This window comes from Acinonyx jubatus, chromosome A1 (genome assembly GCF_027475565.1).
Source record: "Acinonyx jubatus isolate Ajub_Pintada_27869175 chromosome A1, VMU_Ajub_asm_v1.0, whole genome shotgun sequence".
Taxonomy (NCBI): Eukaryota; Metazoa; Chordata; class Mammalia; order Carnivora; family Felidae; genus Acinonyx; species Acinonyx jubatus.
In genome coordinates this window covers 220,070,741-220,096,550 of record NC_069380.1, presented here as the reverse complement: position 1 = coordinate 220,096,550, position 25,810 = coordinate 220,070,741, and the positions used below count along the sequence as shown (strand labels likewise).

At 35.5% G+C, this 25,810-nt stretch overlaps 1 protein-coding gene across 2 annotated transcripts in view; it reads right to left on the bottom strand.

Annotated features, from left to right (window-relative positions):
• Positions 1–25,810, bottom strand: part of CDH18 (cadherin 18) — a 995,271-nt gene that overhangs the window by 578,527 nt on the left and 390,934 nt on the right. Inside the window, exons 1-2 of one of the 2 annotated variants that reach the window (XM_053201935.1) lie at positions 21,647–21,702; positions 18,607–18,750 (exon numbers count right to left, since the gene is read on the bottom strand). The gene's annotated coding sequence lies outside the window, so the exon portion shown is untranslated. Of the gene's footprint in view, positions 1–18,606; positions 18,751–21,646; positions 21,703–25,810 lie in introns of those variants that run through there. The other variant, XM_053201933.1, reaches the window with a different exon arrangement.

Below are 25,810 nucleotides of genomic sequence, written 5' to 3'. Positions count from 1 at the left end.
ATTAACTCTCCTTTGCATTCACTACTCCATTAAAATAGTATTGCAGAAACTTATAAAAATAAATTAGGTGGGCAACCACTGTGGTTCAGGGCGCATCTCTAAAACTTGGAGTATATAAACTTAGATTTTAAAATTTCTCTCTAAAATAGAGCTAGAGGACTCATTTAGAAAACAATTTTGAGCTTAAGGTTTGTTTTATACTTGTATAAACCTTGGCATGTTGCACTTGTCAGAAAAACTTCATAACCTAACAATAACCTTTTGCTATGCTTTATGTAGTGTTGTCCAGACAAATTGTCATGCTGTTCAGCTGAACAAGATTGATGACACAGCAAACTGCCAATGCAGACCTTAGGAGAATACACCCCTTCAGTGAACCTCAGGCCACTCCAAATCACTTCCCTGGGCTGGGATGGCAGCGGTCCCACAAGGATTTTGATTTACCGGCTGTGAAACGCCAAAGATACAAGTCCAAACATGAAAGAGTGCGTCTAAAAAATAAACCTTTCTTTCGAATATAGTTTATGTGACTGTTTGTTAGTGGGAAGGGAGAGTTATACTTTTTTTAATTTGGAAAAAATAATTAGAAATATGGCAGCCATTTCGATGAATGACAAGTAAAAGTTTTGTTTACAAAAGGTCTTACTAAATAGAAACATATGATGAATTGGCATTTAATCAGTGATGTTACATTGTATCACTATACTCATGATTTTAGTATTTTTTTTTAAATTAATGGGCTTCAATATTTGGATATCTTATTTAGAACCCCTCTCAAAACTAAAACCAAAACCAATTCTATTATGATGTTATCTTACAATTACATATTATTGAGGAATTATTATTCATTTTTAAGTGGGATGTCAATGCTTCGATAGTCCAAAGTAAGTATGCTCATTATGTTGAAATTTTATCCTCTATCATTAAAAGTTGGCCAGTGCATGGAGAAATAGGACATTCTATATATTTGTGCATAGTTGTTTTTTTTTTTTTTTTAATTTTTATCAGGGACATAGTTAAAAACCTTCCAGTTCTATGTGTTTTGTGAAACTTTTGAAATACTGGGAAGACTGACCTAATCTCTTACCACTTCTGCTCAGTCAGCTTCACTAGCTCCCATGGGGGGTGGGGGGTAAGGCAGCAGGTGAGGAGGGAAGGATTCAAGAGAGCAGCCGGATTGACATGTGCATTTATAGTTTAGTGTCCTAGTGGTGTAATGCTGCCTAACATGCAGTCAAGATGTCTACATACAAAGAGCTTAGATGTGAAAGGAGCTTATCAGTTGGAGGAGAAACAACAGACTAGAAAATGTTTAAGTCTGACCTTTTGTAATGTTTTTGTACAACAAGCAGCCAAGGGTATGTGTATCTCCAGAAAAAAAAGATTCAAAAAATACACACACACACACACACACACACACACACACACTAGACAATCACACACAGCCTTCAAACCTCCCCCAGCCTCATGGCTTTTATTATTCCTTTTCTTTCTATAGATCATTACTAATATTTGGCCTTCAGGCCGCTTATGCTCACTTTATTATTACCTTGAACTTCCTTAAAATAGCAAAGTTGAAAATGTATTTAAAATATTGTTTCTCTGAATAATCAAAACACCCTGTCATTAAATGTGAAGTAAAATGATTTAGTAGTAGTGTGCAGAATCCCATGAAGACAACTCATTTGGAACAGAATGCTAGCAGAACTCGGGAGGATACACAAATATCATCTACTGGGTTACATGACTGCGATACCAACATGGTCTCAAGTGCTGTAAAGGAACTCTTCAAAGCCAGGAAGAGGGCAGTGATCCCACTAAAATTTCACCTAGTTCAGGTTATCAGTACAGTATTCAAAATTTTTAAAAGTAATATGTCTTAAGCATATTAAATATACATTTTGGACTAAAATGAAAAGCTAATACACTGTTCAAGTCAGGGCTATAAACTCAATGGAGATTTCATAGAAAACAAAAAGAAAAAGAAGAGGGGAGAAAATGGAGGGGAGGGTAAAAAAGGGATCAAAAAATAAAGAAGAATGCTACTATTTCTACATAAATAACATGCAAATTAACAAAGACAATAATTCATACTTAATACCCAGAGTTGTTCATCCTTCCCTAAGTCAGTTCAGGCAAACCAGATTGCTTCTCTTTGCTAGGACTCAAATACATCCATTTCCTTAATATTACATTGATCACACGGATAGTGTGTACACTGTATTTAAAATATATTTATGTTATTATTTCATGCCAGAATTTCTTAAGAGGAATTTTCTATTACTAGTATTAAAACTGCATTTGCTGTAGAATAGGTGGCAGTAAATATTTACTAATTAAAACCAATTGTCTAATAAATCGGGGGTGCCTGGGTGGCTCAGTGGGTTAAGCATCCAACTTCGGCTCAGGTCATGGTCTCACGGTTAGGGAGTTTGAGCCCTGCGTCGGGCTCTGTGCTGACAGCTCGGAGCCAGAAGCCTGCTTTGGATTCTGTGTCCTTCTCTCTCTGTTTCTTCCCTGTTCACACACTGTCTCTCTCTCTCTCTCTCTCTCTCTCTCTCTCTCTCTCTCTCTCTCTTAAAAATAAAGATTATTTTTTTAATTATCTAATAAATCACTCATTTCATGTCTTGGCATAGATTAGTGATTTTTATCTTAACCTACATTTGGTTATAGTTTTCCTAAGATATGTAATTTGAAGTAGGGTCAGTATTTTTCAAGTCATTTGATGCTATTAAAGGCTTCTTATTGGATATTTTGTTGTTCGTTTGTTTTGTTTACAAAGATAGATGAAGGCTTGCCATTCAGACTTCACTTGTTCTAGCTCTGGCACATGAATCAAAAAGCATTCTGGGAAACACATAATTGAAGTCAATCAACTGGTGGACTATCTACACACAATATATTTTGCCAAGATAACAAATAGCATATAAATCACATTGCACTGTGAACACAATAATTTTGGAAAATGGCTTCCTGTTATTCACAAATTCAACAAAACACAAAATAACTGATCATGGGGCACTTGGATGGCTCAGTTGTTAAGCATCAGGCTTAGGTTCAAGTCATGATCTCATGGTTTCTGAGTTCCAGCCAAGCTCTCTGTTGTCAGGGCAGATCCCTCTTCAGACCTTCTGTCTCCCTCTCTCTCTGTTCCTGTCCCATGCTCGCTTGCTCTCTCTCTCTCTCTCTCTCTCTCTCTCTCTCTCAAACATAAAAAAAATATATATTAAAAAAAAATAACTGCTCTAGGGATGCCTGGGTGGCTCAGTCGGTTAAGCAACCAACCCTTGATTTCAGCTCAGGTCATGATCTCACCATCATGGGATCAAGCCCCGCATGGCGCTCAGTGCTGGTATGGAGCCTGCTTGGGATTCTTCTTCTCCCTCTCTCTCTGCCCCTCTCTTGTCCATGATCACTCATTATCTATCTCTAAAATAAATACTTAAAAATAACTGATCTAAATCCTTTATATAAAGATGGTTTTGTTTTCAAATTCTTAAATGCTCCATAATTTATATGAAAAACATATTTGAAATAGGTATTACAAATATTTTGACCTTAATTTTTCAAGGATAGAGTTTAACTTGAAGAAATATATTCAGCAGCTTCTAAAACCCTTTTTCCCCTCAAATTTAATGCTAGTTCTTTATATGTTGCTACCTATTTCTGCAAGTTGCACAAGCCTTTGCTATGAAATAGTATACTACAAGATTATTTCAGTAGTTTTTTTTTTTTTGGTCCTTGATTTGAATATTTCCCCCAGTGGGAATTGAATTGTATCCCTCAAAAAGGATATCATTGAGAACATAAAAAGAAACAATAAACAAAACTAAAAGATGATCTACTGAATGGAAGAAGATATTTACAGATGGCATATCTAATAAGGAGTTAGTGCCCAAAATCTATAAAGAACTTATATAACTCAATGGAATAAATAGATATCTAATTAAAAGCTGGGCAGAGGACCTCAATGGACATTTCTCCAAAGAAGGAATCTAGATGGCCAACAGACACATGACAAGATGCTCACCATCACTAATCATCAAGGAAATGCAAGCCAAAAACAATATGAGTGAGCACAGGCAAGAGAGGGGCAGAGAGAGAGGGATATCTCACACCTGTCAGAATGGCTAAAATCAAAACCACAGGAAACAAGTGTTGGTAAGGCTGTGAAGAAAAAGGAACCTTCGTGTACTATTGGTGGGAACAAAAACTGGTGTAGACACTGTGGAAAACGGTATGTAGTTCTCAAAACGTTGAAAATAGAACTATCCTATGATCCAGTAATACCATCATGGGTATTTACCCAAAGAATATGAAAACACTAATTCAAAAACATGTTTGCACCCCTATATTTACTGCAATATTTTTTAATAGCCAAATTATAGAAGTGGCCCAGTTTCAAATGTGCACTGATAGATGACTGGATAAAGAAATGTTATGTGTGTGTGTGTGTGTGTGTGTGTGTGTGTGTGTGTGTGCATACCTATACATACATATATACACATACATACATACATATATAGTTATAATGGAATATTACTCGGCCACCAAAAAGAATGAAATCTTGCTATTTGCATGGACACAGACAGAACTAGAGAGTATAATACTAAGTAAAATAAGTCAGAGAAAGATGAAAAATATATGATTTCATTCATATATCGAATTTAAAAAAGAAAACAAATGGACGAAGAAAGGGACAAATCAAGAAAACTATTCTTATCTACAGAGAACAAACTGAAGGTTACTAGAGGGTGGATAGAAGGGAGGGTGAAACAGATGAAGAGAATGAAGAGTATATGTATGGTGATGAGCATTCAGTTATTTATAGAATTGTTGAAGCAGTATATTGTACACCTGAACCTAATATACTGGAATTAAAATTTACCAAAAAAGGTATCTGGGGGGGAAGGAGGAACAAATAGGCAGAGCACAGATGATTTTGAAATGAAAGCGAGGTATTGACAGAGTGGGTTCATGAAAATAAAATGTTCTATATGATACTATAATGGTAGAAACATGTCATTACAACTTTGTCCACACCCATAAAAAGTACACCAACAGTAAACTCTAATATAAACTGTGAGTTTTGAGTGATACTGATATGTCCATATAGGTTCATCCATTGTAACAAATGGGCCATGCTGGCTGGGGATATTATGCAAGTGGGAGGGGCAGGGGTATCTGAGAAATCTCTATAGTTTCTGTTCATTTTTGCTGGGAACCTAAACTTACTCTTAAAGAAAAGGTATTAAAGAAAGAGAGAGAGAGAGAGAGAGATTGATTGATTTTCAAGTCTAACTTCCAGTATCTCAGAATTTGATATTACTAAGAATTAAGATTTTTAGACAGGTATTTGAGTTATAATTAGGTCATTAAAGTGGGCCTTAATCGAATTGACTAGTGGTCTTATTTAAAAAAAGTTTGGAGGGGGAAGGATTTGGAGACAAGGCAGTACATAACAGAAAACAGACTAAGTGAAGACACAGGAAGACCGCCATCTCTGAGGCAAAGAATGCCTGATGCTACCAGAAGCTAAAAGAAAGGCATGGAACAGATTCTCCTCATGGCCCTCAGAAGGAACCAACCCCAAGGATACCTTGCTTTCAGATGGAGAGCCTCTAGAAATATAAGACAATAGATGTCTGTTGTTTTAAGCCACACACTTTTGGTGCTTTGTTGCAGTACTTTGAAGAAACTAATAAACCTCCCTTCTCAGTATTCAGTAAAAAAGTTGAATCAATTATGTAAAAATACCTCATAGATTTTCTATATGTACAGTTAGCTATAAAGCAATTAATGAAGAAAAGGCTATGGCATGCATTAAGTAAACAAAGATTTACAGTGGGTGCTTAAATAGGCACTCAGAGACAGAATGGCCCAGTTAGAGGCTGCTACAGTTTTGGGTGGTGACTTACAGGAACAAACAGATTTGCTGAAAAGAAATCACGACTAGATGTAAGAGTCGATTAAGCTGCAACTAGAAAGTGAAGTCCTGGGGCGCCTGGGTGGCTCAGTTGGTTGAGCGTCCGGCTTCGGCTCAGGTCATGATCTCAGGTCGAGCCCCACGTCGGGCTCTGTGCTGACAGCTCGGAGCCTGCAGCCTGCTTCGGATTCTGTGTCTCCCTCTCTCTCTCTCTGCTTCTCCCCCGCTCATGCTCTGTCTCTCTCTCTCTCCTTCAAAAATAAATAAAAACACTAAAAAAAAAAAAAAGAAAAGAAAAAGAAAGTGAAGTCCTTAAGGACGATTAATACCTTGGAATGAAGAACAGATTCCTCCACCTGGGATGGTAGTCTTTTTCACTAAAATCCGTAGAGTCAAAGTGTCCTAATTCTATACAAATATTCTTTCCTCCTCCTAATCTGCCACAGTAACTCTGTGAAGTCTGCACTTGACCAAGTTATAGATATCACCAGATTTTCCTAGCATAGAGTCAAGGAAGGAAATAAGACTAAAAGAGAGTAGACAGTTGACAATAATCCAGCAATTAGATAGAAAATTGGAGTACTGGAGAGACACCACCACCACTATTATTCTCATTCCTAGTAACATTCAATGTGTTGAGCTCCTATTTTATGGCAGGTGCTACACACGATAATTTACAAATGCTATTTCACTGAACATAATTCTGAGAGATAAATCAAATTATATACACACATATTTTATGTATATAATAAACTTAATAAAAGTTATATATATTGTATATATTTTTAAAAAATATATATTTTATATAAAAGTTATATATATTATATATATTTTAAAATATATATATATTAAACATTTGACTCCCTAATAGCCTTTTGAAACGGACAAAGAAAAATAAATGATGGATGTAATGTTATGCTATTCCTTTCCGATAATTGGTTCCAGAATGGTCATATGACCCAGTTCTGGTCAATAACATCCAAGGACACTTTTGCTAAAAATTTCTTGGAATATTTTCTCAACCTTAATGAGAAAACCATAGGAATACAGATTATTTCTTTCCTGCTCGATGTTACTAAAGGAGCATTTGGTCTTAGAGGTTTCTGGCAGGCAACTTCTGTCCATGAAGAAACCCAGCCTTCATGGACACTGCCAACATATGGAAGAACGTGCAGACAAGACAATAGGGGAAAAACAGGGCCAGAATACAGATTGGCTCAGGCCAGGAGCCTGAAGCATCCCCCAAATCTTTCTTTTGTAAGTAAATGAAGTTCCTTATTATTAAGGCCTTTATTATTTGGCTTTTCTAGAACTTGTTGTTGAAAGCATGCTAACAAATAGAATTATTCCAATTTTATACATGAGTAAAGCAAATTCAAATGGTGAGTTAATTTGCTCATGATCACAAAGCTAGTAGCTGTTCTATTGTCTTTAATCTCAGTCTTGCATGAGTCACTACTCTTCATTCCTTACTCAGAAGATCTAAAAAGAGTCTTGAATCCAACACTGAGAAATTTAGCATATGATTCAGCACGCTTCTTAGCTTTTGAACAAAAAATGCTTCACAAATTACCCAGTTTAAATTGCTATTTTTTTCGGGTAGCCCTGAAAAATAAGAATACGGTGACAGGGGGAAACTGAACTTATATTTTAAGAATATATATTTCTGAAGAGTATAAAGATGTTATGAAATACAAGTTTCGACCCATTATGCTTATTTTTTTATCTTAAATTTTGCAGCTATTGTTTAATGGACACAGAATAATCATTTAATTCTGAATATGTCAGCTAAAACCAAATCAACATTAAATTTTTGTGTGTTTTCATTCCGGTGTAAAATACAACATAGTGGCCTGTAAAATAGAACCTTTGAATTTTCTTTCTAGACTTTCCTGAATCTCTTTTTTTCAAGCTATATCTTAACCACATGGTCTAATGGCAAATAGCAAGATTCTGTAGTGTAATTATAATGGGAAGATTTAGAAAAGCATTTCACACATTTTCTTCCAAATTTGGTTCTTATCCTAATAATTGAGTAACTATAAATATTTCTTTTTTATAATCTTATGGTCTTGATGCTTTGCAAGATCAACATAGCAGATGACCAGAAAATGAATGTACTGAGTTTGTAACTGTTGTATTCTGATTTAAATATTTTATATTAGTCTTGGGATAAGTACTATTTGCACAGAAAATATTAGAAATTAAAACCCCAGGTTTCTCATTTCCATATGGTTCTTATTTTTAAAGTTATCAGGATTTTGGCACAAGTTTACAAAGAAGTATATCTTTGTCTTCTATTATATTATGGCACTTTTATTGTTATTATAAAACTTCCTTAGACCAGAGAAGTGTCCAAATATCTTTAGCTGTATCATAAGTGCTCAGGCTAATAAAACTTTGCTGCCTATGAAATACTTTGTTTTCATTTAAAAATTAGTTCAGTTTTGCCACATTACTTGTTATTCGTTTCATCATGGCTTGGAGCAGTTAATCATCAAGAGATTGTATTTCCAAAGTTCTTATTTATATTTCCATAAAGTGACCTTGATAGTGCCAAAGGTTTTGTATCTGGTGACTAAAAATGCTTTGAAATATATAAAGTATTTGATGTGTCAATAGATTGGCTACAGTTCTTAGGTACAACAACTATACATGTTGGTGATACTGTGACAATTTGAAAGGTGCATACATAAAAACAGGAAATAACCGAACATGAAAAATGATTTGCGATAAAAAGAGAAGAAAGTGGACTTCATTTAAATCTCGAAAAACTATTTGTGTTTATTAAATTACTTGTCTTTGGAGAGTAGATGCAAAAACTCTTGGTGCATTATAAAATATAATACTGTCCGTGTATTGATACACATGAATATCTGAAATTGTTTAAGGGAAGCAATTTCAAAAAGACATACAGAAAGTAAAAATGGATGAGCTTCTCATGAATCTGTTATGGAAACAGTTGTAAAATAGAAAACTGAAAGATATTTATGATCTTCAATAACTCAGGAATCATTATCTGAATACAAATGTGAAGACCAACAATTTTTTTAAGTTATACTGTATATGTACAAAGCACTTTAAGTAAGGGCTTAAGTTTGACTATTTAAAATCATCCCAGCTTAGGTAATGGTCTGCTTTTTTTCTTAATTCTGGGTCTCCATATTTAGCATATAATCGTTAACTTGTGCTATCAGACTAATGATAGTTTATTCATTTATTAAAATCACGTAGTTCTCTGTTGTGTTAGTTTCATCTTTTAAAGATTGTCTTGTAAGTCAATAATAATCCCTCCTTTTGTATTTTTTAAGATTTGTACATTGCTTTTGCTTTAAGTGAAGAGAATTGGCAATACTTAAAAAAATAAACTTTTCAGTAGCAATAACATTCACATATCACAGTATCTTAGTAAAAATTAAGCAAAAGACCCCTAGATTAAGAATAGCCAGGGGTACAGTGAACAGTGATTAGTGGAAAGGATATAGTCAACTGAAAAGTCTGTGTTTTGCTGCCTCGTCACGTAAGTTTGGATCCATAGAAAAAGGAGATTCTTGATTCTTTCTGCTGACCACTCTTAACTAAAATAGTCAAGGGATTTCATTAAGGTGACCACATTTTTCTTCCAAAATAAGGTATTGCATCAGTGTAAAACACCAGAGGATGATTTCAATGGGGGCACCGCAGAGTATCTGGCACCTTTCAGGTAAGTGAAAAACATATGGCCCACCTGCCCTTGGAGCATAGAATCTTATCATACAGAAGACTGCTATTGTGGAATAGAAAATGCTTCCCTTGAAATGGACTTAAAGGCTGGTTCCCACATTATTTTACGGATTTTGGAATTTGTATTTTGCTGAACCAGAGTAATGGACTACACAGCATTATTCTTGACCAATAAATGAGGAAAGTCTTACAGTATTTTGGCGAAAATTATGAGATAACAAAATGTCCTAAGAGAAAAAAAAATGTATTTAATAATAGATCTGTAAATACATATTTTTATTGCTTATTTTTGAGAAAGAGAGTGATGTGAGCGCTCATGAGTGGTAGAGGGGCAGAGAGAGGGAAACACAGATATTGAAGCAGGCTCCAGGCTCTATAATTTCAGCACAGAGCCCAACGTGGAGCTTGAACTCACAAACTGCAAGATCATGAACTGAGCTGAAGTCAGACGTTCAATTGACCGAGCCACCCAGGTGCCCCTGTAAATATGTGTTTAAATGTTTGAGCACTTAATAAAATGATTTGCATTTTAATATGCTATTAAATAAAACTGTTCTGAATCATATTAAAATTTTGTATTATTGTGTAAATACTTATGTATATTTTTCAGGGCCCATCTCACCCAAGACCTCCTTCAGGGATTCCTCACCTCAAGCATTTATAATAGGTTCTTTTTATTTTCATTTTTCTTACCACATTTTGGCAAATAAGGTATAGTTTGTTTTTATGGCCCTCTGCAATACATAGTACAGCATTTTAAAAATATGTTAGAGTCCAAATGAGTAAATACAGTAAATGAAGATATAGCACACTGAAGGGGAAAAAAGAACTTAATATGTTTACAGGTATTAAAGAATTCACGTGGCTGACATTACATTAACTGTGGGAGAACCCATAAATAAAATTCACTATATTTGTTTAAAAAATCATTTTAAATCTAATTTATTGAATTTTGATTTAAATCTGCACTTTTGGGGGCAAAAATATAGAATATAAAAATGGTTAAAATGGTAAGCTTTAGTATGGAAATCAGTGACATAAGGACACTCACATTGCTGTGTAATCAACACCACTATGCATCTTCTGAACGTTTTCTTCCTGCATTATGTGGAAAAGAACGAAGCATGGGATTCACTGGTTTAGAAGTCACATTAATCATATTGACATTATGTTAACCTATACAGTTTCGTGATACTGCATTAAACTCAAATTCTTTACACAAAATGCAGACAAGTAAACACTAGAGTTTTATACCTCGCTAATTTTCTTATACAAATTACAACAAGAGGTGAGGAACTAAAAAGAAAATAGAAACACACACATAAACACACACACAAACACACACACACGCGCGCGCAAGAATCTGATTGAAAGTATCTGAGAGTTGCCTGGGTAATTAACATTCCAGGGATTTGTTTGTGAGCTAGGATACAGTAAACTGCTTTGTCCCCCTCAGGGCACTTACCAATTCTTGGTGTGGATCATGAGATTAGGAAACCTAGAGTAGGGAAGGAGTGAAGAAGCTAGTGAAGTCTCAAAAGTTTCAGGGCAAGGGAGTTTATCTCTCTCTCTCTCTCTCATACACACACAGGCGCACACACACACACACACACACACACACACACACACACACACACTAAATTCCTGGGGCAGAGGGTTCATTCAGAGCAGTGAAAACATCTAGGATTAAAGAGGCCATCCTTTAGGAGAGCGGGTGGCTCAGTCGGTTAAGCATCTGGTTTTGAATTACAGCTCAGGTCATCATCTCACAAACTGTGAGATCAAGCCCTGCATCTGACTCTTGGGCCTTTTCTCTACCACCCACCCCTCACCCCACTCTCAATACAAATATATAAGCTTAAAAAAATAAAAAAAAAAATAAAAACATATGTCAAGAGGCCAATGTTTAAACAGAAGAGTAATGCCCTAGTGACATTTACCCAAGTGTCCCACTGTGCAGGATAGCCTAAGAGGCAAAAAAGAGAGCACAGAAAGGACAGTGTTCTTAGCATTACACCCTGTGCCAAGGAAACAAATTCAGGACTTTCTAAGTAGGAAGGGACCTAGTAAATATTCTGCACTCTCAGTTGAGACTCGGAGGTCTGCAGCTTAGAAACTAGCAAAATAAGATATAAATTATTAGAAGATGAGGACCCAGGCTGGAATCAGCTCAGTTCATACCTGACTGCATCACAGTTGAGGTCTGCGGGCCAGTAGCCAATTAAAGGGTAGGGTGAGAAATCTTCACTAGAAATATTAATGACTTCTAGGACTTCTAGATTTTTCCCCCAAAATTTCCAAGAAAATAAAGAGGTGGTAGAAACAGATCTGTATATAACTCTGATAAATTGAAGTTAACAGTAACAGATTTTAATCAGCTGAATAATGGGCTTAAAAATGGTGGAAAGGAGGGATGCCTGGATGTCTCAGTCAGGTAAGTGACTGACTCCTGGTTTTTTGGCTCAGGTCATGAGCTCACTGTTGGTGGGATTCAGTCTCCTGTTGGGCACCTTGCTGACGGTGAGGGCAGAGCCTTCTTGGGATTCTCTCTCTCTCCCTGCCCCTCCCCTGCTCATGCTCATGCTCTCTCTCTCAAAATAAACTTTTAAAAATAAATTAGAAATTAAAAATTAAAATGGCCGAAAGGATGTAGAATTTGACCAGAAAACTATCATCTATATAAAATAACTGCATGGAAATTCTAGAACAAAAAAAGTAATCTAAATAAACAACTGGATTAATTAATGACAGATTGGAAATGAGAGTAATAGTGAACTGGAAAAAATAGATCAACAGAAAACAAATAGACCGAAAAACAAAAGCAAAAAGAGTAAAAATTTTTAAAAGAGTGATTTCAGAAGGGGATCTTATTTTTTTTTTTGGAATCCAAGAGCCAAGGAGAATGGGAAACAATTAGTGAAGAGAAAAACGGCTAAAAATCCCCCCAAATTTGAAAGCCATCAAGTTATACCTGTGCTATACAGTCGAAAACCTTAGCATAAGTATTCATGTAAAGAAAACTTCATGTAGGCCTACCTTTACTTATATTCACCTCGATTTATGTAAATATACATAATCTATTTTATATACATATACAAATATATAGAAAATATTCAGAAATGTCCTGTTTCTTCAAAAGGAACAATAAGTTATTTAAAAAAAACCCTAAAATGACAGACCAAAAATATTCTTAAAATGCTCAAAGAAAATAGACTGTCAACCTAGGTTTTTATTCCCATCACAAATATTAATTGTGAAATGAAGTATAGATGTTTTTTTCAGAAGAAAATTAGCCATATGTTAATGCAAACTATGTAAACTAGAAGGGGACTTCTTTAGCCAAAGAAAATGTATACCATAAGAAAATAGAGCTATACAGACATAAAAACAATACATTCAAAAATATAAGTGAATTTTAATTGTATAAAGTTATAATAATGCCTATGGGTTTAACATGTAGAGAGTGTTAAAAAGCATGAAAGACATTGAATACAGGTAGTTTTAAGAGGTCATCATTTTTGTACAAATGATTATTCATATTAATCCTAAAGATTCAGTTACTCATTTTAGAATCTCCAGTTTAGCCACCAGGAAAAAGAAAAAAAAAGTTACCTTTTACTAAAAAGGATCTAAACTAAAAGGCTAAAGGGAAATAGATTTCAAATGGAGGCAATAAGAGAAAAAGTTACAGAAAACAATGAGACAAATGGGACAAATAGTCAAATAAAACATACGACATCAAACGTCAGTGATTATTTTGCAGGTTAATGGTGCATGTCCGTTAGTTCAAGTCAAAACACATCATAACAGATAAAATTTTAGAAAATCAACTATATGCTGCTCACAAAAATGTTTTTTTAATTTTTTAATGTGTATTTATTTTTGAGACACAGAGAGAGAGAGAGCAGGGAAGAGGCAGAGAGAGAGACACACACACGGAATCTGAAACAGACTACAGGCTCTGAGCTGCCAGCACAGAGCCAAATGTGGGGCGCGAACTCACCAACTGTGAGATCATGACCTGAGCCCAAGACAGACGCTTAAACGACTGAGCCACCCAGGCGCCCCAAAACTCTTTTTAAATATAAGAAGTATTCTTGTGTGGTGTAGATAGCAGTCCTTTGTTATTCTCATGTCCTAGGTCATCAAATGTAATATTGATTTTAATAGTATATTTGGTCATACAGATAATTTTAATGTTCACACAGGTCTACTCTTTCTTGAGGAGATCCTGTTTCCTCACTGTTTAGTTTTTCAAGATTTATCCACTTGTTGATTGTACTCAAACTGTTTCTCTTAGATTTTCTTGCAACTTTTAATTTTTGTTTGTAAGTCTTCAAACTTCTTTGTCAGTAGTTCATTTCCCAGCTCATATACAATCCATCATTTTCTCACTGTCCAAAAACTGGTGATTATATACGCCATACGATTACATACACTGTAATCCATTTGTGCATGCTCTATTGTTTCACTGCTTTGTTCTTTTTCTTGCCAATTTAGTACTATTTTAAGATGAAATTTATATGTTCCATGACTACTAAAACAATACTCCTGATAGTCACTACTTTTTGAAGTTTTCTTGGTTGTTTTTAAATACCTATTCTTTAACATATATTTAAGATTTTACCTAGAGACAAATATTACTGTCAATTTGTTGAAAATGAATTTAGTTTATTAATTTTGGATAAATAGGCTTCTATGATAGTAAAACTTGTATTTCTTGGTATTTTAAAGTCATTTTTCCCTTTTGCTGACCTAGTTTTATATCTTTTCCATTACATCACATAAGTTAAGTGGGTTCTATGCCGACTTGTTAACTAGTCATTCTATTTATTTCTGCATTAAAGGGAATGGGATCTATTTTCCAATTTCATTTATACTTAGAGATAAAAATTGGCTTATACCACTAATTCATCTGATTTTTCTACAGTTCCAAAAGTATTTTAATGTTAAATATTCAGCCAAAAAATGTATTTTCAAATTTTAACATTAACTATTCTATTATTGCAATCAGGAGAACTTTAAAGATTGTCCTACGTAGTAATAAGACTAACATGTAGTTTCTTGTACATGTTCTAATTTTTACCTTCATGATTTTAGCTTTTTTTTTTAAGGTTTACTTGTTTATTTTGAGAGAGAGAGAGAGAGACAGTGAGCGAGGGGCCAAGGCAGGCAGACAATGCCAAGTAGGCTCCGCAAGGCCAGAATGGAGCCTGATGCAGGGCTTGAATTCACAAACCACGAGATCACTACCTGAGCTGAAGTCAGTCATTTAACTGACTGAGCCACCCAAGTGCCTGTTGTGATTTTAGCTCTTAGGGTGGTTTCACTGAAGGGAGGAGAAAGGAAAAGAGAAAAGAAAAAGCGCATTTACTGTTCAAGAAAGAGGTTCTTGTCATACTTGGATCCAAAAGCCAACACAGGATTTACAAAAGTACTTAAGATTGTCAGCCACAAATATTAAGCTTGGCTAACATTTTTATCTCTTTGAATTCTAAAATTCCATCATATATTCACTCATCTCTATCCAAATCAGATAGTATCTTAACTTTGGAATGCTAGAGAAATGACCTCAGAGATAGCAGGCAACAGTATATATTTTGTAGATAAACCTAAGTTTCATCAAATATTTAGAGTGAAACATCAAAATGCAATCAACATTTAGATACTTGGAAAGATGCTAATATTTTGCTAAAATTTTCAGTCTTTATCCAGATGTCTGGCACACATAAGGAAAACAAGACGCTCTGTGAATAAACATAATCTCAATTACTCCAAAATGCCATTTTTCCACCGATTTCCAATTTTCTTTTTTAACAGAGAACATAATCACATGTTGGGTGATTGTAGAGATTAACAATCCTGGCTTCTAAGGACAGACTATTCTAGTGCATTCACTAATCATTCCAACGCCTACACCATTTAAGCAAATGCTGAATTAGGAGACAGCGCAAGCTTCAGCAGTTTTCTGCTTGTTGCTGTTGTCATTTTGATGTGACCCGAAATACAGAAAAGATGCACTGAGAGCTTCATGACTCCTGATAGGGAAGTATTCTTTAAAACTTTAATTTTAATTCCTTTTCCGGAAAAAAAATTACCATCATCTGTTTTTAGTTTCCTATGGACATCCATCATTTACATATCTACTTGAAAGTATTATTGGCCTTACTTTAACAAGTTCTTTTCTAATGTCATGGAAAATTATGGCCTATAGAATAACATCTAGCTTTGTTCTTTAGTTTATAATGGAAGCAGTTGTTACGACATATCAAATAACAAAAAATCTTCATAAAAATATTAGAAGGGAGTACTTTGTATCTGTTGGACAGCTTTTTCTTAATTTTTTGACCAACATGTCCACCGACGAGTTCTCATTTTTTATATTGGAAGAAATAAAGTGGTTTTTTTTGTTTGTTTTGTTTTGTAGTTTCAAGTGGTTATTTAAATTCCAGTTAGTGAACATACAGTGTAATATTAGTTTCAGGTGTAGAATTAGTGATTCATCACTTACACAGAACACCCAGTGCTCATAGGTCTGTTTCTTAAACAAAAAAATCCACCCTCCCTCCTCTCAAAAAGAGAATTGTATTAAATATCTGATGTGAATGTGGAGAATAGAAAATACTCCTAGGGTAGAGCAAGTGGGATATAATTTTGGAATTTCTGTTATTGTAACAGGGGAAACAGCAGGTCCGACTCCGTAGTGTTTCTTTTCCCCTTGCTGCTATAACCTAAGGCATCCATACTTCTTAGCCCTGCAAGAAGTCATGTTAATCACTGAAGGGATTTTTTGCTCATGGCTAAGTGTTGTAAAAACAGCTCTTCACTCCAAACCTACTCCATCCGAACAGATAAGCACCTATGGAAATAACACCGCTATGTTTAAGATTTACCAGAACGATAGGACCAGATTTTTGTACACAGAGATCACCCGACCACGGATGTGTCACAACCTTCCTCGGATCCTTGCAGGCACCTGAATATCTACAGACATCAGTCATCTCCTGCCTCCAGTTTCCTCCTGAGTCATGCTCTTCCTCAGGTAAGAGAAGCTCAAGTTTTATGCTGAGTTAAGATGGTCCTTGAGGACAGGAGTCTGCCATCTCCGTTTGTGGGCCTCCCTGAATCAAGGTGTTTTCCTGAAAATCTCACTTCTTATTGGCTTGTCCCATCGTGGGAAGAACAAACTTACACTCACTTACATTGTATTCTTCTGTTTAGTATGCTAAGTTTTCATCTTAAGAATAGCTGTTTCCCCTGAGATGGTGTTTCAGAGTTTGGGGTCAGAGAGAAACATACATTGAGTTCCAATTATTTTAAAACTGTTGTTTAAGACTCTAAGTTCAATTAGGGCCAGCTGTATATCTTTCTTAATTTCCTTTTCTAACACCTGCATCCCTCATATTTACAAAAGATTTTACCTTTGGGAGTTTATGATTTGTCTTCACTGTATATACCAATGTGGATAAAAAACATTTCCTCATGTTGTACAGTGAATTGTGCTTAGGCGTTTATGTCTGAATGTAATTTCAAAGCATCTAAAATTAACCCTGGGTTCTGTACATCCAGGCCGTATTTTCTGATCTTTTCTCCACAGCTGCTATTTACTCCCTGGCTTTCAAAGGTACTTAACATCCTACTGTACTTCAGGACCTGCTACCCCTCTCATACCAACACTGATATTATAAGAAAAAAAATGTGGTTATTTGTTATTCACCTGTTAGTATGGATTTCACTTTATACTTTAATACATTTGGAAACAATTATAATTCTGAGTAAATATATATTATATTCATGTAATTGTGAGTTATTATATAAAGCTGAGAATTTATCTGCCTGGGATACGATTGGTGTCATTAGAGAGTGAACTTCCAGACTGCTGTAACCGATAGAATTGTTGCCCTGGTGATTCAGGAAGAACTCATAGACAATTATTTTGTATAATGTAAAAGACACTCTCATTTGGTAAACTTGGTGGTGGTTAATAAGTCTCCCACAGCACCAACACATTAACACTTTAAAAAGGAATGACTTTACCAGTACCTTCAGATATATGCCAAAGGCCAGCTTAAAAAGAGCACAAGAAATACTGCTAATTTCCACAGAGCATCAAACTAGAAACATCATTAACGGAAACCATGGTAATACAGGTGATCATGACTGCTGAAAGTGTGGAATTTAATCATTGAAAACAAGACTCAGGAGTTTCCAGTTTGCATATGGCCAAACAGACTATAAACTATGAGCTAGCCCCAGTTAAAAACACAAAATGATTGATGAAGGATAGACAATGAGCCAATATCACAGAAGAGCCGGATTACCAACAAAACCGCTGGACCTCCATCTTGTATTGCTGCCATTTCACATCAGTTTCATGAATGTAAAAAATTCGAAGTTATTAAAATCAAAAACAGACACCAGGCTTGAAAGTTCCCTGAGCAGACACAAGCAATTTAATCACACATGCAAAACTTAGCTTATTTTGCAAGACTTCCTTGGCCTGGGTCATTTCTCGTTTATGCCTCCGGAAATCAAAAGCGAAACTTCAACTGGATCCAAAAATTGACGTGAAGTAAACACTGACCAATTTTATGTCACATAAGAAGTTTCTAAGAATAAACAGCCCCTGCTTTCTCACTGTATAAGCTGCTTTATAACAAGATAGAGCCTCATTCCATGTTTTGGTTTGGTGAGGGATGATTTTGGTGTGTGCACAACAAACTTTTACCAATGACTACTCTGGTGATTCATTGGTTTTACACCTAGTATTTCTAAAATTTTGATAAAGTAAACATAAGAACTGCATTGAGATTGTATTCAGGCATTATCTGTCATGGGTACAGTGTTCAGGTTGAGCTGGATGTGAGGCATCTACTTGTGTCAGTAATTTAAGACACTGAGTACGTGCTCTGTTGCCCCTCAAAGCCCCCAGACTGTGGTTCCCACCACCTTACCTTCTTCCCAGTGTTGAAGAGGCTTCCCAACAAAAACCAATGGTTGTGTTCAGCCGAGATTATGGCACCATCACCCACTGGAGCTGAGCAGAAGGAAGTGTAGTGTCTGTCATGGGTTGAGTAAAGAGCTGATGAACTGAGGGCCTGGGGACCAGAAGTTCCAGAAGTTAAAACTTATGTCAGACTCACGCAGAAACAGAACTATCAGAGATTTGGCTTGGCAGCAACTGCCCACCCCTGGATCTAATTGAGTTTAAGCCCGCCTCTCCCACGCCTCTTGATCAACCACGTAAGTGTATTCACCTTTGCCTCTGCAGACACCCATTTGTGGAGGTTCAGAAACTAGTTAAAACAGGGACACCTGGGTTTCTCAGTCGGTTAAGCTTCTAACTCTTGATCTCTGCTCAGGCTATGATCTCAAGATTGGTGAGATCTAGCCCCGCGTGGGGCTCTGAGCTAACAGCGTGTGCCTACTTAGGATTTTCTCTCTGTTCCTCCCCTACTCTCGTGTGTGCGCTCTCTCAAAATAAATAAGCGAACTTAAAAACAAAACAACAACAAAAAAAAGTAAAACCAGAAGAAGAATAAAGAAGGACAGAATGAGGGCCCCATGGGCAGGCAGGGAAAATGGGGAAGGGGTTGTGAACAATCACAGGGATCAAAAATCTTTAACTGGAAGAAAAGATCGTGAACCATCTGTGACTAGACTAATAAGGAGAAGCTTAAGTATTTGTCTTTACAAAAGGCATTAGTTCATTGGCTCCTAATAAGTGGGTTAATAACTAATAACTTAACAGTGTTTGGGAATAACACAAATAACACACAAAAGCATAAAATCCTGAATGTGTCTGAAAACCGTCTCAACCAGACTGTTACCAAGTAGTATTTTCAGCCAAAATCCTAATGCCCAGATCAAGCATTCCAGGATCTCAATGTCTTTTGAAGAAATCCCACACCTATTTTGTTGTGTCGTGCGTGTGCGTCCATTCAGTACAGACAAGAGTTCTCTGTAACAGCCCTTGTCAAATCGTTGGCTTTTAAACAATGTACTGAAATATGTCTATCTTTATAGTCTTATGTTTTTGCAGTAGTTGATTGCTGTGCTCTTCAAAATGGACAGTTTGAGTGAAAGGCTTTCAAATATCCTCTTGAAAAGTAATTCAGACTCACATATCATTGGCCTAAAGGATTTATAAAAGCAACACTTGTGACTGCTTTTTGAAAGAACACACACAAATAGGAAGTAAATGAATGATAGCACCTTCAAGGAGATATTTATGGAAAACTGTTTCCCATCCTTTAATATAGAACTTACTGCAGTAACTATGTATATATGAGACAAAAGAAAGAAATCTTAGAAAAATAAATGTTAAGGTAATTAAATGTACTTTGGAGCCTGGAAATTATGTGTATGAAGTTACTCCTTTCTTGGTCCCAAAGCTTCAGTCTGTGTGTATACATGCCAGGACCTTACTTCTCTCTCTCTAGTCCCCCTGCCCCCCAGAGTATTTATCAACCCTGGTACCAAATCAGAATCACCTGGCTCCTTAAAATAACCTAAACCCTTAGATTCCACTCTCAGATACTAAAATTTAATTGGTTTCAGCTGAGACCTAGGGACATCGGGATTTTTAGATGCAGTTCATAAATGTAAGTCTATAAGTATAACAAACACACATATGCATCTATACCAATATGGTATTAATTAATATATTAAATATATCTCCCAACATTGTCTACATGCATATTTAAACTTTATGTAAACTATATGCATATTTAAACTTTATATAAATATATACATATGCATATATATACATATAAAAGGACACACATGCCTATGTGTGTTTTATATATGTGTGTATATATATATACACGTATACACACAAGTACAATCAAATATGTGTTTGAAAAGATAGATTGAGAGATAAAAATAGATGTAGATTAATATGAATTACATGTAGAGATATATTTAAAATCATGCTTCCTCTGAATTTCACAAGGCAAGTTAAATTGCACTGACTTCTTGAAATAGTGATAATTAATTAAAAATCATCTCTGTTGAACAACTGCTATGCACAAATTCCTCTGAGTGATGTAATGAAGAAGAATAGTGTTATGGGATAAAATGGGTAAGCAATAGTCAGAAAAAAAAGGTACTAATTCCCACTCTATTGAGGGGACTCTAATTGCCAGGATCTATCTAAGAATCAACCTGTGGTCATGTGCTATCAGTGACCTCCTGCATCAACTGAAGAAAGTTTATCCCGAGCATTAGAACAGACCTTGTAATGGATCTGGAAATAAAATAGGACTATGCACGTGGAGTTAAAAGGGAAAGGCGTTGAGAAACATAACAGGAACCTAGGTCTCAAGGGACCTTTAGGACATTCAAAACACATTTTTTTTTGTTTTGTTTTGGCTCTAAGAGTGATGGGAAGTTATTGGAGTCTTTGAGCACCCTCATATTTGAAGAGAAAGCAATTGGAAACCCAGTGATATACTCTCTTTCCCTCACCTTATAAATGTTTGCTTCATGACTCAAATGCTAATACTATGTGTCCCTACAAACCTGATAACAGAGCAGAGATTAGCACTCATGTTTTTTGTACCATGAAGAGAAGGGTGATTAAATCATGAGAAATCCATCAGTGGAGAAGGCATTGACTTAAATCTGTGTAACAATTGCAACCTTGTTTATTGTGCTTTGTTTGATAACTTCCTCTAACTGCCTCCCACCAATATCTTTTGTCTTTCACTGGAGATGGTATTGAAGGTAGTGACTTGGGAAATCTCTGGCAGTTATTCAGTTTTCTTGGGTATCTCCCATGTAGCCAGGAGTTATACATGTTTTTGAACTTGTTTGTTTTTCTCCTGCTGATCTTTCATCACAAGGGGGTCTCAGCCAAGAACCTTGAAAGGTGAAGTAAAATTATTTCTCCTCCTTTACATCTGTTAATATTATTATATCCTGTAGATCCCACTAAATTGGAATCACCATTAAGAGAGAGAGAGGAGAGGGAGAGAGGGTGACCAGACTTACACATGTTATCTCTCAATCCCAGACTTTCTGCTTCTGGGTTTGTCATGTAGATGCCTACAGAAAACATAAAGAAAATGATGTTGCTTCCCAGCACTGAAGCTGAGAACTACCAGACCCTCTCCCCCGAGGACCCCACATTTGAACACTTGTCTACTAGAGTTTATAATGTACAAAAATCAATGCTTGTTTTTTTTTTCTTGTTAACCTTGGATAACCTATAGATATATAGTTGCTAGACAGAACCTCCAATTTGTAAAATCTACCAAATGATAGAAATATATGCCTTCAGCCTTTCAGTTTATATTTTGATAACTATACAATTTTACCTATATTTTTAATGATACTAAATATTTTTCAAGTATTATGTCCATGACTCTTAGCAATTTTGGTTCAGAATGTGAAATACAAAACCAATTATTGTATCTAATATTTAGACCAACTTCACACCCAATGTAGTGACAGAACGAAAAAGAATTGAGATTCTGAAATATTGAAAAGGCATTTGTACTTCTCCCTAATGAAATCTATTTATTCACAGGAAAGCAAAAGGTTTTAAGAAAATTATCTCCCTTATTATAAAAGCCTAAATTGCACACAGATTTGTCTTCCATTTTTTCTAATACGTTTCTGTCTCATAATTAAGAATAAAAGATTCACATTTTTATTAATTTTCAATTAAAGATTGGGCTAGGTTGGCAATCTATTTATTTATATATTTATTTTTTTGGTCATTGCTTTCAACTACTCAAATGCTAGGAAAATGGTTAATTTTCAAGACAATTTCTATACAGTTATAGTTTATATAACAGTGATATGTTTCTTCTTTAACTCCATCTATTCCCTGTATTAATTCATATACACCATCTTCCAGTCTTGAGTAAGGAAGCGAATCAGCAAAGTAGAGCTAATTTTTTTTTTTACCTCAGTACATAAGATTTTCATTTCTCCTCTTAAGTGTTCTTTCTGTTTTACGTCAAAGTTTCAGAGGAAATCCTAGCTAACATACTCATTTTATATGGAAACAGATTCAGTAGGGAGATTTAACCTAACATTTTTTTTTTCCTTTTATTTAGGTGGAACTAGGTAGATTTTAACAGTCTAGTTTCCTTTCTTCAAGAGCATAGGGACATAACATTTGCAAGGTCCCTTTGTAGTTAGGGCGGGTCTATGTCACCATTATAGACAAAGCAATGTGGATAGAAGTGATAGATCTTCTGGGGCTCTTGGGTGGCTCAGTAGATTAAGCATCTGACTTCAGCTCAGGTCATGATCTCATGGTTTGTGAGCTCGACCTCACATCAGTCAGTGTGGAACCTACTTGGCATTTTCTCTCTCCTCTCTTTCTCTCTGTCTCTGTCTCTGTCTCTCTCTCCCCCTTCCATGCGCTCTCTCTGAAAAATAAATTAATTAAAAAAATAATTTTCAAATTCTGACCCTTGGAATCATTTTGTACACCTTGAGTCTATACACATACTGAAAGCAAAGGGGTCCAACATTGAAAAACTACCCAATGGAAGAAGTCCAGATGCCTAGGCTTCCCACCCGTTGGAGGAGAGCTGTCCCAGAAGGCAGGTTTCAAGTTGAACAAGGAATTCAACTTAAATGCACTGTGTTATGGATGTAATAGGGGACTATTCTTCAATAGCTAGTGAGAATTTCTCTAGCTAATAAAGCATCCACTATGTGACCAGCCCCTTTTCTAGGAGTTTTACATTTACACATGGCAAATAGCAATCTAGTATTTGAGTCTGAAATCTATAGTCTCTTGCTAAAAATATCAAAGCAGTGTAAATAATTAGTAGAGTCATAAGATGGGATTTTGTTTCTTTCTATATGATTATTATTAGTAGAGATCACAGTTAGTATTTTACAGTATAAAATAAGAGATGGTTACTTGTAGTCACATGAAAAATTACTAATACCGAGTTCTTGCTCTGATGAGCAAAGACTTCAAAAGTACATTAGGGTCACGGATATCACCACAGTTAAAGAAATGTACTTTCCATTAAATGTACACTTGAAATTTTAATAGATGTACAGATTTTAGTCTCTTTTATGTTTGTTGTAATTTTGACCTCTGTTTTTGTCTTAAGGCATGATGCTATTTATTGACATGGTAGTTTATTGTCAAATACTATCATATGATTAGTCAAATATATGAAGAATTCATACTGCTTTACTGACAAGTATAGATAGAGTAAATTAGTAAAAATAAGTAAAACTTAATTAAGTTCTTTTTTAAATTTTTTTAATGTTTTTTTTTTTTTTTATTTTTGAGACAGAGAGAGACAGAGCATGAGCAGGAGAGAGGCAGAGAGAGAGGGAGACATAGAAGTTGTAGCAGGCTCCAGGCTCTGAGCTGTCAGCACAGAGCCCAATGCGGGGCTCGAACTCCCTGAGTGTGAGATCATGACCTGAGCTGAAGTTGGACGGTTAACCGACTGAGCCACCCAGACACCCCAAAACTTAATTAAGTTCTTAACAGTTAATATTCAAAACAATAATATTATTCTTCATAATGCAAATTATCCATATTGTCTGTCCCAACACACACATACACATGTACATGCCCTTTGTATTGACTGAAATTTTCATGAGAAAAGATTGTACTAGCAAGAGAATTTCAAACTGAATTGTGGAGAAGGTAGTGAAATATTATTTTTAACATTTTTCCATGAAACTGAGAACCCGATATGATTAGAATCTTTCTATTGATCTTTAAATAAATATTGGCATGAAAAGCAAGCTATTTGGGTTTAAATAAGACCCGATACAATCATTGACTTGTTTTTTTTTTTTTCTCTGTTCTTGGAGAACACATTCTTTTGTTCTAACAGCGAAGGTGAACACAAATGTTCCTCATATGCTTATAACATATTAACAAATTCATTATTTGTGTAAATAGTAATATTTTTAAAGATTCCTTCTAGGAACTACTGAGTCAAAATTCACCATATTGGAGCTTTCAGAAGGTAAACGGCTGACATAGTCAGTGGTAGAATGTCACAGTATTCCCTTTTATTGAAAGATGAATTACATTCTACCTGAAGCCAAACCCTCTTATATTCAGTCAACTTATTAGTCCTCATCTTTTTCTTCTTATTCTCTTTCTAGAGTAAACTGTGCTTGCAACTTGCAACTTTATTTAAATAATTTTGTATTCAAAACATGCACTATTTCTGTCCCCACCCCATAACAAAAACAACAAACCACTTCTCACTCCTGTCTATGGCAGACTGATTGCATTCTGATGCCAAGAGTCTGATTTCAGAATTTAGCCGTGATACACAAGGCATGACAATAACATAATGAAAATGGCTTCCATAGGCAGCTCTTGATTAAAGTGTTTCAACAAAAGGCATTTCAAACATGTTATTAGCAATGATAAGTTTATGGGTTAGCTAAAAATTAGTAAGGGCAATTCTAAAGTTTTACTGAAGGCTTCTTATCAAAACATTAAGTAAAGACTTAAGTAAAAAGGTCAATACTTATAACATTAAACTATCAAAAGAATATTGAGGATGGTGTAGACGTTAGAGCAGCCAGTGCAGAGAGAAGCTGAGCACATGTGGAAAAAGAAGAGATACAGGGAGGCAGGTAGATGATAGTGGAAAATGGGCTTAACTTTAAAGTAAAAAAGAGATTCTTCTTAATGAGGGTTTTCAGAAATTCTTCCCACATGTTTTATGATGTATTATCTTTATTCTTCTCCCTAAGAGTCTTTGGTTAAAATCTACATTATTGCTGATGGTTGCTTGGAATTATGTTGTCTCATTTTGGTTTGTTGTTGCTGTTCAATTTTTGTTATTTTTTTAATAAACTTTATTTCTTTTATTTTTAACGTATGTATGTATATATGTATGTATGTATGTATGTTTGGGAGACAGAGAGAGAGAGAGAGAGAGAGAGAGACAGAGAGAGAGACAGAGACAGAGACAGAGAGACAGAGAGCACATGAGTTGTTGAGGGGCAGAGAGAGAGAAAAGAGAGAGTCTCCCAAGCAGGCTCTGTGCTGTCAGTGCAGAAACCGATGTGGGACTTGAACCCACAAACAATGAGATCATGACCTGAGCTGAAATCAACAGTCAGATACTTAACTGACTGAGCCACCCAGGCACCCCTCAATATTTGTTATTTTTAATAGTGTTGGAGCTATATGTGGTT